Source organism: Dipodomys spectabilis, unplaced genomic scaffold (genome assembly GCF_019054845.1).
Source record: "Dipodomys spectabilis isolate Male_0828 unplaced genomic scaffold, ASM1905484v1 ptg000473l, whole genome shotgun sequence".
In the NCBI taxonomy this organism is placed as follows: Eukaryota; Metazoa; Chordata; class Mammalia; order Rodentia; family Heteromyidae; genus Dipodomys; species Dipodomys spectabilis.
Window position 1 is genome coordinate 1,248,856 of NW_024871150.1, and position 15,028 is coordinate 1,263,883.

A 15,028-nucleotide genomic window follows, 5' to 3' on the forward strand; every position below is an offset into this window, starting at 1 on the left:
TTTCTTTGGACTTGGCTTACATCACTTAATAATTTTTTTCAAAGTCTTTCCATTTTCTAACAAATTGCGTGATGCCATGCTTTCTCATGGAGGCATAGAATTTCATTGGTATAAATAGCATATTTTCTTGATCTATTTATCTGATGAGGGGCATCAGGGTTGGTCCTATATCTTAGCTATCTTAAACAATGCTGCAATAAATATAATTGTGATGGTAGTTTTAGTACCGTCTTGTTTGTAATCTTTTGGGTAAATGCCCAAAAGTGGGATTGCTGTGTCTTAGGGGAGTTCTATGTGAAGTCTTTTGAGGAACCTCCATACTACTTTCCAAAGTGGTTGAACAAGTTGACATTCCCACCAAGAGTGTAGTACAGTTAACTTGTGGCCACATCCCCTCCAGCATCTGTTGTTGTAAAAGTATGGAACGGTACAGGAATTTGCCTGCCATCCTTGCACAAGGGCCATTCAAATCTTCTCTGTATCGTTCCAATGTTAGAGTAGGTGATGCTGAATGGAACATAGAACATGTTTTATAAATAAAGTGTAATTGATTTTCTTAAACTAGACAATTCAACAAAAAGTAAGTTTAAAAGAATTTTCATGAAATTTTAGAGCCATATACTTCTTACATAAGCACACATTTAAGAATAAAATCAAGATGGACAGGTCAAAAACAAAATAATTCCAGATATTTATTGTTCAAGAGATGTGTAGGAGGAGGAATTCAATTATTCTATACAAGGCACCTGTCATTATGAACACTGCAGCAAGTGTTAAGTTTAGTTAAAAGTTTTAATGGTTTAAATATATTTTGGGAATTTGCTTATATATGCTAAAACAAGGATTGTTTGGCAGGTAATAAAACTTTTCGTTAAAGTATTTAAGATTTGTGGTAACAGACATATGCTACTACGTATGTATATTTCAGAGTTTATATGAACATTACTAATGAGAAGTTGCCAAGTCTTTGTGTAAAGAAGCAGAATATAAAGAGTTAAGACTTGATTAACTACAAAGTTTCTGTTAAAACTATAGGGCTTCCTTATTTTATTTTATGTTTTAAAATTTTTTGGGGTCCGGTCGGGGGCCTGAACTATGGGCCTGGGCGCTCTCCCTCAGCTCTTCAGCTCAAGGCTAACACTCTACCACTTGAGCCACAGCGCCACTTCTGGCTTTTTTTTTTGCTTATGTGGTGCTGAGGAATCGAACCCAGGGCCTCAAGCATGCAAGGCAAGCTCTCTATCACTGAGCTACCTTCCCAGCCCTTGGCTTCCTTATTTTATATGTTAGCGAGGAACAAATGATGATATAAGACATATACAAATGATTAGATGAGACTTAAATAGTAATCTTAGTGGGTAACTTTAAAGATTACTCATAACCTAAAAACCTCTTGTTGAATATCATAACCTTAACCTGTTTTAAATGTACAGGGATATGAGAAAATAGTAAAATTTAATAGGTAATACCCTTCAAATACTGAAAACACTGATAATTATTTTAGTTTTTATTTTAATCATTAATATTTTGTTATTGGTTTTCCTTATTTATAGCATTGTTTTCCTTGTAGTATAATACAACTTTTTGAAAGTCGTCATTAGGAGGTACATTGAGAAGGTTACTGGGATGGCCAAACCATTTTTTATAGAGCATGTGAATTTACAAAGAGGAAAATTAAGAACAAAATATTTATTTAAAAAATGATTAAGTAGAGTCTGAATCAGGAGTGTTGATAAATATCCACACCTAAAACCTTAGCCCTAGGCTGAAGCAGTGGTATTACAGAGTTGAGGCCACAAAAGTGAGAGACTGTGTTTTGTTTTATATTTTGATTTTTCTGGTCATGGGGCTTGAACTCTGGGTCCTAGGTGCTCTCCCTCAGCTCCAAGCTAGCGCTACCACTTGAGCCACAACACTCTTCCATCTTTTTCTGCTTATGTCATGCTGAGGAATCAAACCCAGTGCACGCAAGGCAGGCACTCTACCACTGAGCCACCTTCCCAACACCTGAGAGACTGTGTTTTAAAAAATCATCTAAACAATAATTGCTTTCTTCTTTGGGATATATAATGAAATATATTAATATCTTTTTATGTCTTTGTGAATTGTCATACTACTAACTTCAGCCACTTTATCCTTTTCAAAGTGATGAAATATTTCTGAGAATTTGCTTCTGTGAAGATTGTTTTTGCATTTATAATTTCTTCTGAATCATTTTTATTTTTATCAAAATAACTTTATATTTCATGTTGATGGGTTATCATACACAAATACCTCCAAATGTAGATGTAGAGTCTAAAGATAGCAGTATGAATATTCTCATACAGCTCTTGTTTATCTGTTATGCACTTTCAGTATTGTGATATTTCTCTTTCTCTTTCACTGTCTCATTTCCTCTCTTTTTCTTTCATGCTCCATATCTGGTAATTAGAATTTCTGCTGGTCTACTGTTATCCTTCAGAATCCACTGGTGTTGTGGAAACATGATAGCGACCATCAGTTACCCTTGCATTCTTTAAGAGTTATTACAGTGACATGATGTTATTCTTTCCTATTCTAAATGGTAAAACAACAGATCTAGGAATTCCTTTTCACTTTTACTACTATTACAAATTTTATCTCATAAGAATCATTGAGACGTTAGGATACTTTTAACCTCTGACCTAAAAGTTCTTTTTCTTTTACAAACAAATTTTTTCTTCTATTATCAGTGAATACATATAATGAAAACAATGCTAACCTATGGAAAGTAGACAGAAGATATTCAGGGATGAAAAACAAGGTTAATGGGGGAAGTGAGTACAAAAGATGCCTATCATAGAACAAATATCCTCAGAGCAGTTTACCATGTACACTTTGTGAGAATGGCAATATGCTGGGAACTATAGATTGAATCAATGAACAACTGATATATATATATATATATATGCACATATATTTATATATGTATATTTATTTGTATATGAATATATGTGTGTATATGCCCATCTATATGTAGACATGCATGTTACTGTACACAAAAATACACACATACCTATACACATGTATAAATGCACACATAGAGAATGACACATAGCTACAGACAACACAAGTTTCACTAGTTGTTGAATATGCCTTAGACAGAATGCTTGGAACCAAATATATTGAAGAAGTATTTATCTCTATAAGTTCTTTTACCACTCCTCTTATCTCTTAAAACGGTTTTGACAGATTTGATTTGCAAAATGCAGTACAAGTGATAGCAAGTCACTCAGAAATCTCAGTAAGAAAACCTCATATGGCATCTCCCTGCTCCCCAGGGAATGCTTGTTCTTGTAGACACTCTCAACAAACAAAGTAGCAAGAAAATACCCTGATGCAGAATAAAGTTATAAGTCTTTAAATGACGTTCTTCCTTGAGCTCTTTTCCAACAGCCAGCATCAATTCCTAAGCAGAAGTGTGAGTCCTCAGAAGATGGGAGCTCAGCTCAACATTTCACCAACCCATTTGAAAAGTCCTATGTGAGGAATACTTACTGAGGTCTTGCTGATTTCCTAGCTAAGAAAATAAGAAAAAAAGAAAGTATTTTAATGCATTAAAATTTGAGAATAATTTGTAACCTGTCAATAAATGTGTATAACACAATTATAACAAAATGAAAAAAAGTGATGTGCATATGATTTATATGCTCTTGGACTTGGCGAGTGATTTTAGGTGTATCTATACAAGTAGAATCAGCATAAATCAAGCCAGCATTTCTTCATTTAAGATACAAGGAATGGATACAAGGTGACCCATTGTAACAATGAGATGTACAAGACATTCTATCAGATGCGGGGGGGTGGAGGGAAGGGATGGGGGGTGTGGAAGGAAGGGACGGTATGGGAAAAAACAAGGAGAGGATAAAAATGCTCAGTAAGAAATGTACTCATTACCTTATTTATGTAACTCTAAACCCTGTGCACAGGACATTTACAATAAAAATATGTATTAAAAAGATACAAGGAAAATTTCTGTACTTATAGGAAATTGTATTTGTCACACAATATCAGTAAGGTATTGGTTTTAGGACCACAGGCATATTAAAATTTTTGATGCTCAAATTCTGTACATGAACACAGTATATTATTTACATTTGAATCTGACCTCAACCTAGTGCAGTTTAATTGCTATGAAAATTTTTACTACATTTTATGTTTGTAATGAAAAATAAAATCATATGCACTTTCCATTCATACAATTTTTTCAGATAATTTTTATTGTGAAAATATAGTAAACAGTGGGTCCAATTACATGTGCAAGGGAATGAGTATATTTCTCATCAAGCTTTTTTGCCTCCTCCTTTGTTTCCCCTTCCCATTCCTTCCCATTCCCCACTCCCCCTCCCCTTTAATCCCCCCCCTAGCCAAAGTTGTAAAGTTCGTTTTTCGACATAAATCTTGTACATCTCATTGCTGCAATGAATCCACATTTGTTTTTTCCCTTCCCCTTCACAAATTATACCAACATAAAATACAGTGAAATCAGGGGTTATACCTTGTGGAAGGGACATACAAAGCAAGAAAGAAATCATCTTATAAATTTGTTAGAAACAATCATAAGAAAGAAAAACATTTGAATCCTTACTTTGGGGTACATTTCGCCAAACATCAACTTATCTGAATGTTTCCGCTTGTCTCAGACATATACTAGGGATTGCAAGTAAGGGAAACCAAGGCAACTATGTTTCTTTGGGCTCGGATTACTTCATCTAATATACTTTTTCTGATTCTTTGTGTTTCCTAACAAATGTGGCAATGTCATTATTTCTGATGGAAGCATAGAATTCCATTGGGTATATAGTCCACATTTTCTTGATCCATTCATCTACTGAGGGGCATCTTGTTTGATTCAATATCTTAGCTATGGTAAATAATGCTGCAATAAACATAGTTATGATGGTAGCTTTAGTATGGTTTTGTTTGTGATCTCTTGGGTAAATGCCCAAAAGTCTGATGGCTGAGTCATTAGATAGCTCTATGTAAAGTCTTTGAGAAGCCTCCATACTAATTTCCAAAGTGGCTGAACAAGTTTACACTCCCACCAACAATGCAGTAAGATTCCCTTCTGTCCTCATCCCTTCCAGCATCTGTTGTTATTAGAGATCTTGATTATAGCCATTGTATCCTGGGTGAGGAGGTATCACGATGTGGTTTTGATTTGCATTTCTTTTCTGGCTAAGAAGGTTGTGCGTTTCTTCATGTGTCTACTGGCCATCCTTCTTTCCTATTCACAGAAGTTTCTCTTTAAGTCTTTAGTCCACTGATTTATTGGGAAGTTGTTTCTTTGAGGATTTGTTGTTGGGGGATTTAATGTTTTTGAGATCCAGGTATACTTTAGATATGAGGAACTTGTTCTTTGTATGGCTAGTGAAAATCTCCCAATCCATGGGCTTTCTATTGATCTTGCTAGCTATGTGTTTGACATGCAGAAGTTATGCAATTTATTGCAATCCCATTTGTCCATCCTTTCTTTGTTTTGTTCTGTTTCTGGGTATCTTTAAAGAAAATATTGGTCTATGCAAAGGAAACCTAGGGTTTCTCTTACTCCATTCTTTAAAGTTTTCAGCGTGTCTGCTTTGACTCCGAGGTATTTGATCAATTTGGAGATGATTCTGGTGCAGGGTGATATATAAGGATATAGATTTCATTTTCTACAAGTAATTTACCAATTTTGCAAGCACCATTTACTGAAGAGGCTGTCTTTCTTCCATTATAGTTTTTAGCTTCTTCATTGAAGATTACAGTGTTATAGGTCTGTGGATTCATTTCTGGGTTTTCAATTCTATTCCATTGGTCCTGAGGTCAGTTCTTGTGCCCGTAACAAGTTGTTTTGAATATTATAGCTTTGTAGTAGAGTTTGAAATTTGGTATTGATATTCTTCCAGCACTGTTCTTTCTATTAAGGATTGTTTTTGCTATTTGGGTCCTCTAATTTTTCCGTATGAATTTTTGCATTGCGTCTTCTATTTCCTTGAAGCATCTGGTAGGAATATCAATAGGTATTGCATTGAATTAGTAGATAGCCTTGGGAAGTATTGCCATTTTCACGATGTTTATCCTTCCAATCCAGGAACATGGGAGATTTTTCCACTATCGAATTTATGTTTTGATTTCCTTTTTCAAGTTTTTAAAATTTTCATCACAGAGATCCTTAGCTTCTTTGGTTAAGTTAATTCCTAGGTATTTTATTGTTGTGGGGCTATTACAAATGGAGTTGCTTTCCTGATTTCAGCCACACTTTTCTCATTGTTGGCATAGAGAAAAGCCATTGAAATTTTGAGGGTTAATTTTATACCATGTTACATTGCCAAAGTTTAGAATCAGCTTGAGTTATTTGGGAGTGGAGACTGTGGTATTCATTAAACACAAGCTAATGTCATCTGCAAAGAGGAAGAGTTTTATTTCATGTTTCCCTATTTGGATCATTTTTATATTTGCCTATTTTCTTGTTGCTGTAGCTAGTCATTCTAATACTAAATTGAAGAGAAGTGGAGAGAGTGGACATCCTTGTCTTGTGCCTGAGTTAAGAGGAAATGGCCTTAGTTTTTCACCATTAAATTTTATGCTGGCTGTAGGCTTTTGTCACATACAGCCTTTATTCTATTGAGGAATGTTCTCTGGATTCCTAATTTTTCCAGAACCCTCATCACAAAGGGATGTTGGATCTTGTCAAATGTTTCTTCTGCAACTATTGAGATAACCATGTGTTTCTTATCTTTGCTGTTTGTGATGTGATGAATTATACCAGATTATTTGGTTATATTGAACCAAATTTGCATCCCTGAAATGAATCCTGTTTGATGCTGGTGTATGATTTTGGGGATGAATTGTTCAAGTCAATTGGCCAAAACTTTGTTGAGAAGTTTTGCATCAATACTCATCAAAGAAAGAGAACAAAGAAATGGGTCTATAGTTCTCTTTCTTTGATGAGTCCCTGCCTGGTTTGGGGATGAGGGTTATGATGGCTTCATAGAATGAGTTCGGTAGTGAACTTTCTCCTTCAATTTCATTGAAGATTTGAAGGAGTATTGGTGTGAGCTCTGACATGAAGGCCTTGTAGAATTCCGCTGTAAATCCATCTGGTCCTGGGCTTTTCTGAGATGGGAGGTCTCTTATTAGTGTTTCTATTTCAATACTTGATATGGGCCTGTTAAGCTGGTTTAACTCATCTTGGTTTACTTTCAGCATTACAATATTTGCTAGGAAAATGTCCATTTCTGCCAGGTTCTCTAACTTACTAGTATAAAGGTTTGAGAAATATTCCATTATAATGTTCTGAAGCTTAGTTGTTTCTGTGGTGATGTTTCCATTCTCATCTCTGAGTTTATTTATTTGAGTGTATTCTCTTCTTTTTCTCATAAGATTTGCTAAGGGTCTGTCAAATTTGTTAATTTTTCAAAGTACCAATTCTTTATCTTTTTGGTTCTTTCTGTTTTCATTTTTGGATGCTAATTTGTTTAATTCTGACTTAATTTTAATGATTTCTTTCCATCTACTGTATTGGCGTTTATCTTGCTCCTCTTTTTCAAGGTAGTTCAGATGTTGTTGGTTTCAGATCTCTCCAATTTGTTGATGTAGGAACTCAGAGCTATAAACTTGCCTCTGAGTACTGCCTTTGCTGTGTCCCAGAGGAGCTGGTAATTTGTGTGCTCATTTTTGTTGAATATCATGAACATTTTAATTACTTTTCTCATCTATTCCATGACCCACTGGTGATTCAACAGTGTGTTGTTCAGCCTCCATGTGTTACAGGACTCTCTATGGTGGCTTTTGGTGTGGAATTCTAATTTTATTCCCTTGTATTCTAAAAGAATGCAATGTATTACTTCAATATTTGTGAATTTAGACAAGTTTGATTTGTTACGTAGAATGTGGTCTATTTTGGAAAATGTTCCATGTGCTGCTGAGAAAAACATGTATTCTGATGCTGCTGGTTGAAATACTCAGTAGATGTCAGTTAAAACTAGTTGATCTATGCAGTTGTTTAGATGTGCAGTTTCTCTATTTAGTTTTTAAAGAGTTGATCTATCTAGTAGTGATAGTAGTGTGTTAAATCCCCCAACATTTAATGTCTTTGTATCTATGTGATCTTTGAGAGAAAGTAGTGTTTCTTGCATAAATTTGGGTTCTCCGTTGTTTGGTGAATAGATATTCAGAATTGTAATATCCTCCTGAAGGAGAAACCCTTAATTAGTATATAATAAACATTTTTTTAATCTCTTGTGACTAATTTTAATTTGCAATAAATTTTTTCAGATATTAGGATTGTAACATCCGCCTGTTTATGGGGGCCATTTGCTTGGTAGATTTTTTGTTTGTTTTGATTGGTTTTGTTTTATTATGAAAATATTATACAGAGGGTTGACAATTAGATGGGCAAGATAGTGAGTAAATTTCTTATCAAGCATTGTTGCCTCATGCTTTGTTTCCCCTTAACATCCCTTCCCATTTCCACACCCCCACCCCTACAGGCCCCTACCGCCCCATCCCCACCCATCCACCTCCCACCCCACTGAAGTTGTAAAGTACATTTATAAATATAACTTCTTGTTCATCTTATAATTGTAATGGGTCCACTTGTAAGCCTATTTAAACAGTTGTTTTTTTTCCGTTTCCCTCCACAAAATATATCAACACAAAATACAGTGAAAGCAGGGCTTATACTCTGGGGGAGATACATACAAAGCAACAAAGAAATCATCTTATAAACATCTTAGAAACAATCACAGGAAATTAAAAATATTGAATCCTTAACATGTGGTTCATTTAACCTAACATCAAGTTGTCTGACAGTTTCTGTTTTTCTCACACATATACTAGTTATTGCAAATAAGGGAAACCATGGGACCTATATTTCTTAGGGAATGGCTTACTTCACTTAATATAATTTTTCCAAGTCATTCCATTTCCTAACAAATGAGTCAATGCCATTCTTTCTGATGGAGGCATAGAATTCCATTGTGTATGTATACCACATTTTCTTGATCCATTCATCTACTGAGGAGCATCGGGGTTGGTTCCATATCTTAGCTATGGTAAATAATGTTCAATAAACATAGTTGTGCTGGTAGTTTTAGTATGGTCTTGTTTGTGATCATATTCTTAAATGCCCAAAAGTAGGATTGCTGGGTCACACGGGAGCTCTATGTGGAGTCTTTTGAGGAATATCCATAGCATTTTCCAAAGTAGATGAACAAGTTTACACTCCCACAAACATTGCAGTAATTTTCCATTCTGTTCAAATCCCCTCCAGCATCTTCAAAACTTTGGCAAAATAACAGGATATAAAATTATCCCTCAAAAATCAATGGTTTTTCTGTATGCCAACAATGAGAAAAGTGTGGCTGAATCAGGAAAGCAACTCCATTTGTAATAACCCCACAAAAACTCAAATGCCTAGGAATTAAAGTAACGAAAGAAGTGAAGGGCCTCTATGATGAAAATTTTAAAAATCTGAAAAAGGAAATGAAAACAGATATTAGAATGTGGGAAAACCTCCCATGCTCTTCGAATGGAAAGATCAACATCGTGAAAATGGCAATACTCCCCAAGACTATCTACAAATTCAATGCGATACCTATCAATATTCCAATCTCATTCTACAAGGAAATAGTAGAGGAAATCCAAAAATTCATATGGAACAATTAAAGACCCCAAATAACAAAAACAATCCTTAACAGAAAGAACAGTGCTGGAGAAATATCAATACCAAATTATAAACCCTCCTACAAATTTATAGTAATCAAAACAGCTTGGTACTGTCGCAAGAACAGACCTCAGGACCAATGGAATAGAATTGAAAACCCAGAAATGAACCCACAGACCTATAGCCACCTAATCTTAGATAAGGGAGGTCAAAATATAAAATGGAAGAAAGACAGCCTCTTCAGTAAATGATGTAGCAAAATTGGTTAATCACTTGTAAAAAAACTAAAGCTATATCCTTATATATCACCCTGACCAGATCAACTCCAAATGGATCAAAGACCTCGGAGTCAAGCAGATACTCTGAAAATATTACAGGATGGAATAGGACAAACGCTAAGTCTCCTTGGCACAGGTTGAAATTTTCTTAATAGAGACCCAGAAACACAACAAATCAATGAAAGTTTGGACAAACTGGATTGCATGAAATTGCAGAGCTTCTTCTCGGCAAAGGATATAGCTAGCAAGATCAATAGAAAGCCCACGGATTGAGAGAAGATATTTACTATCCATACAATGAACAAGGGTCTCATATCTAAAATATACCTGGAACTCAAAAAATTAAATCCCCAACAAATCCTCAAAGAAACAACTGTACAATAAATAAATGGGCGAAAGACTTAAAGAGAAACTTCTCTGAAGAGGAAAGAAGGATGGCCAGTATACACATGAAGGAATGCTAAACCTCCCTAGCCATAAAAGAAATGCAAATCAAAACAACATTGTGATACCACCTCACCACAAAGAATGCTTGGTATATTTTGTTCTAGTCTTTCACTTTCAAATTATGTTTGTTTTTATGGGCAAGGTGTGACTCCTGAAGGTAGCAGATAGAATAATCTTGCTTTGTAAACTAGTTAGATAATCTATGTGGCTTAATTGGAGAGTTAAACCCATTAATGTTGAAAGATATGACTGAGAGGTTTTTGGGAGTTCCTGCCATGTTATCCAACTTCTTGGGCGCTGAGGCAACTGTGTTCTTCTTATGGTTCATGGATTCTCACTTTTTGTGCGGTTTCTTTGCTCTTATTGTGGTCTTGTTGGTTTTCTATGTGAGGAAATCTTTAAGTATCTTTTGTAGGGCTGGCTTAGTGGAGATATATTATGTCAGCTTTTCTTTGCTATGGCAAATTATTATTTGACCTTAGGTTATGAAGGAGAGTATAGCTGGGTACAGTATCTTGGTTGATAGTTGTTTGTCTTTAGGGCATGGTATACATCATTCCAGGCTCTTCTTGCTTTAATTGTCTCTGCTGACAAAGCAGAGATTATTCTGATTGGTTTCCATTTATAAGTGGTTGATCTTTTCTCCTTGACAGCTTTAAGGATCTTTTCCTTGGTCTGAATTGATCCTCTGCGGATTTTAATGTCATGTTGGCATGTACTGTTATGGTCTGGTCTATTTGGGGTTCTAAAATCTTCTTGTATCTGAAAAGGCCTAACTTTTTGCATGTTTGGGAAGTTCTCTACTAGAATCCTGTTAAATGAATTTCCTAAACCATTAACTTCTGTCCCTATGGGCTCTTCTATACCCATTATCCTCAGATTAGGACTTTTGATGGTGTCTTCAAAATGTTGAATAGATCTGTTATATTACTTGGATTTGTCTTGCATAGTTGTATGTTGTTTCACTATAATATCTAGGCTATCTTCAATCCCCTTGATTGTATCTTCTACATGATCAAATCTACTGTCAAGGCTTTCTACTTTGGTTTTTATTTCTTTTCCTTCTAATTGGTAAGCTTTGATGGCTTCAAATTTATTGTTGGAGCTTTGTTTTAGATCTTGTATAAATTTTTTTACTTCCTTAATTTGGTGTTCAGAGTTTATTCTCAAATCACTTAGTTGATTGGCTATGTTTCCTTGGATTCCCATTCCTTCTGTCGGGCTCCATTCAGCATTCCATTTGTGATCTCCGTGAATTCCTTCAGCTGTCTGTTTGTGGATTCCATGAATGCTTCTATTGATCTTTGTCTAGTCTCATCCCACTCTCACAATGCCTGTATTACTCTTTGATTAGCTTCCTCATCTTCACACAATTCCTGTAGTTCTCTTTAACTGTTCTCAGCCTCCTCATGCAATTCCTGTCTTTCTCTTTGACTTTTCTCAGCCTGTTCACACAATTCCTTAATTTCTCTTTGACTGTTCTAAACCTGTTCACTCAAGTCCTGTATCAATCTTTGAGTAGCTTCCTCATGTTCACGAGATTCCTGTATTAACCTTTGCTTTGCCTCCTCTCTCTCCTTATCATGTTCACACTGAGTCCTTTGCAGATTTTCAATCTTTTCATTCACCATGTTCACCAGTAGTATTTGTAGATCTCTTTAGGAACTCTCCTCTGGATTATTCATGAATTGTTCTGTTACCAGATGTCATGAGTGGGACTTGAGATACCCGGACCTGCCATTTTTCTTGTGTTTTTCTGGCTTGTTCTGCCCATTTTGTATGAAAGTAACACCAATTTTGTGCTAGAACACTGTTTTAAGGCAAGCATCAACCGAAGTACTGTACCAAAATGGCTGCAGATACAATCTAGTTCATCAGATACGATCTATTCCATATCAAACAACTATGGATTTATGGGCTAAAAACAGCAAATATAAATTTGGCAAACCAGAAATTTTTAGGTTTAAGGAGAAATGTGTTGAAAAATAGGGTTAGAGGGATGTGGAGAGGTAAAAAAAAGAGTGAATTTAACCAAATCCTAATCGCAGAGAGGGAAATGGATTCGACAGAATGATAGGAGAGTGAATAAAACAAACAAACAAAAAAACAAGAAAAAATGGAAAAACAAAAATTTAAATTTAAAAATGAAACACGTAAAAATTATATAAGTTTAAAGAAGTGATATTGAGAGAAGAAAAGGATAGGATGAGAAGAGGGGAGAGATAGAAAGAGGTATGAAAAACTAAAAAATAAAATTTCCTAAAATTAATTACTTGAAAATTATATAGGTATAAAGATGTAATACTGCTAATGAAGAAGTTAAGCCTGAGGTTGTCAATTGAGTGACAAACTTCTGCATTAAGTATGTACGCAATGGGGCATAAGGTCTAATAATCAATGGCAGGTATATATCTGGGGATGAGCAGAACAGCAATTAAGTCATGTAAAAAAAGAAGAAATAGAAAAAAAATGTAAAGAATTAAAAAAGGACTAAAAGGTCAAAAAAATAAAAAACATACACACACACACACACACACACACACACACCTAAAAATTTATGAGAGGAAAAAAATAGATTAATAGAAAAAATATTTTTCAAAAAAATTAAAATTAAAAAAGTTAAAAAAAGAGTTCTTTGATTTGTTTTTGGTGGGAATCGGAAAATCCTGTATCCCCACTGGGTCCCTAACCAGTCTCTTGGTGGAGTCTCTGGTCTGCTTGTGGTGATGGTTTTTCCACTGGCTTGATTTGTTTCTTAAGTTAGTGTGTTTGAGCAGGCAGAAAAATGCTCTGCATTACCCAGGATTTTGTGATCTGCCTCCCATGCTAGTTCAGTGTGAGGGAAATCTGCTTTGAGTATCACAAAAGAGGGAGATGGCTGTTTCCTCTGGTTTGGAGATGCTGTGATGAGGCTAGGTTCTGGGTAGGGTTGAGGCCTGAAGGGTTTTTCCTGAAGGGTTAGCTCCTGAGACACTCACAGAGCTCAGCCTAGAGACATTCTTAGGTTTTTTGTTTAATAAATTTCAATTGATTATCTAGTCTGCTGTAGGGAGAGGCAACCACTGACTCTGTTTACCCAATGTAGAAAGTCACTCCTCTGGAGGCCAAGCAATCTCTGCTTGGGATGTGTGACTTTGCCCTGGGTGAAGTTGAGCCTGGCAGGTCAGGTCAGGTTCCTGTGAGCAGTTAAATGACTCTTTTGTTTTCGACCAAGGCCTGAGTTGGTGGTAGTTGCTCAGTGGGGCTTTGTCAGGATCAAAGATGGAGATCTCTGGTGGTGGGGGAGGGGTGGCCTTCCCTCCTTTGCTCGCTGAGGAGTAAGGATGTCAGGGTTCTACTCACACCACAGTTTTGGTTCCTGGCCGGTCTCTGTTCAGTGATCTGCAGGATGAAGATATCTGCTCCTTGTCAGTTCTTGCTGGTGTTGAGCAGAATCTGCTCTCCTGCTGCTTCTGGCGTCTTTGTCCTGGACTCTCTCAGGTTTTATTTTTGTTTTGTTTTTAAATTGTGAAAATACCATACAGAGAGGTTACAGTTACATGGGCAAGTAATGAGTGCATTTCTTATCAAGCGTTGTTGCTTGCTCCTTTGTTTCACCTTCCCATCCCTTCCCATCTACCCCCACCTCCCGGCCAAAGTTGTAAAGTTCATTTTTCGATATAACACCTTGTATATTTCATTGTTGCAATGAGTCCCCCTGTATCCCTATTTAAACAAGTTGTTTTTTTTCCTTCCCCTCCACAAATTATACCAACATAAACTACAACGAAAGCAGGGGTTATGCCGTGGGGGAGGGACATACAAAGCAACAAAGAAAACATCATATAAATATGTTAGAAATAATACTAAGGGGGGAAAAACATTTGAATACTTATCTTGACATTCTTATCCCCAATAAACCACCAGAAAACTGGAAGTAGACCTACGTCTCAAGCAGTAGAGCTCTTGCCTTGAGCTGAAGAGCACAGGGATAGCACTTAAGCCCAGAGTTCAAGCCACATGACTTACCAAAAAAATATGTGAACATATATATATGTATATATCTATATATATTTTTTTAATTTTAAATGTAATTCATTTCATCATATATATATATGATGAAATGAATTACATTTAAAATTAAATAAATATTTAAGATACACATTTAAATCATAACTAAATATATGATACTTTTATATTATATACATATATTTAGATATATAAAATCATATTGTATCTGTATGTTTATAAATATATTTGTAATTTATTTCCAAATAGTACATCTGAAGATTTTGGGGAAAATGTAGAGTTTCTAAAGGCTTACTACTGACCAATCATATTTTTCACTAATAAAAAATGTCTAGAGTACTAAGACAATGATTATGAAACAGAGTAGCTTTTTATTCCTTATGATTTTTGATTAGAAACATCTACTTTGTTGGTATGAAGCCTAAAATTATGATCTTGAAATCACACTCTACAAACTGGACTTATACACTAATTTATCAACTTACAGGTCTCAAACTTTTATTTGAATCCTGTTTCTCACAGTGTCCATTTCCTTAGAGTCAGCTACATGTACAAACATGCATGCATTTTCATGCTCACATACACCCCCATACTCATATGATATACTAAATGTAAAACTGTAATAAAA

At 35.4% G+C, this 15,028-nt stretch overlaps 1 non-coding gene across 1 annotated transcript; it reads right to left on the bottom strand.

The window, feature by feature from the left end:
- Positions 1 to 413: 413 nt before the first annotated feature.
- Positions 414 to 520, bottom strand: LOC122098308. Its single transcript, XR_006145722.1, has one exon. It is a non-coding gene; the product is annotated as a U6 spliceosomal RNA (small nuclear RNA).
- Between the last annotated feature and the right edge of the window lie 14,508 nt (positions 521 to 15,028).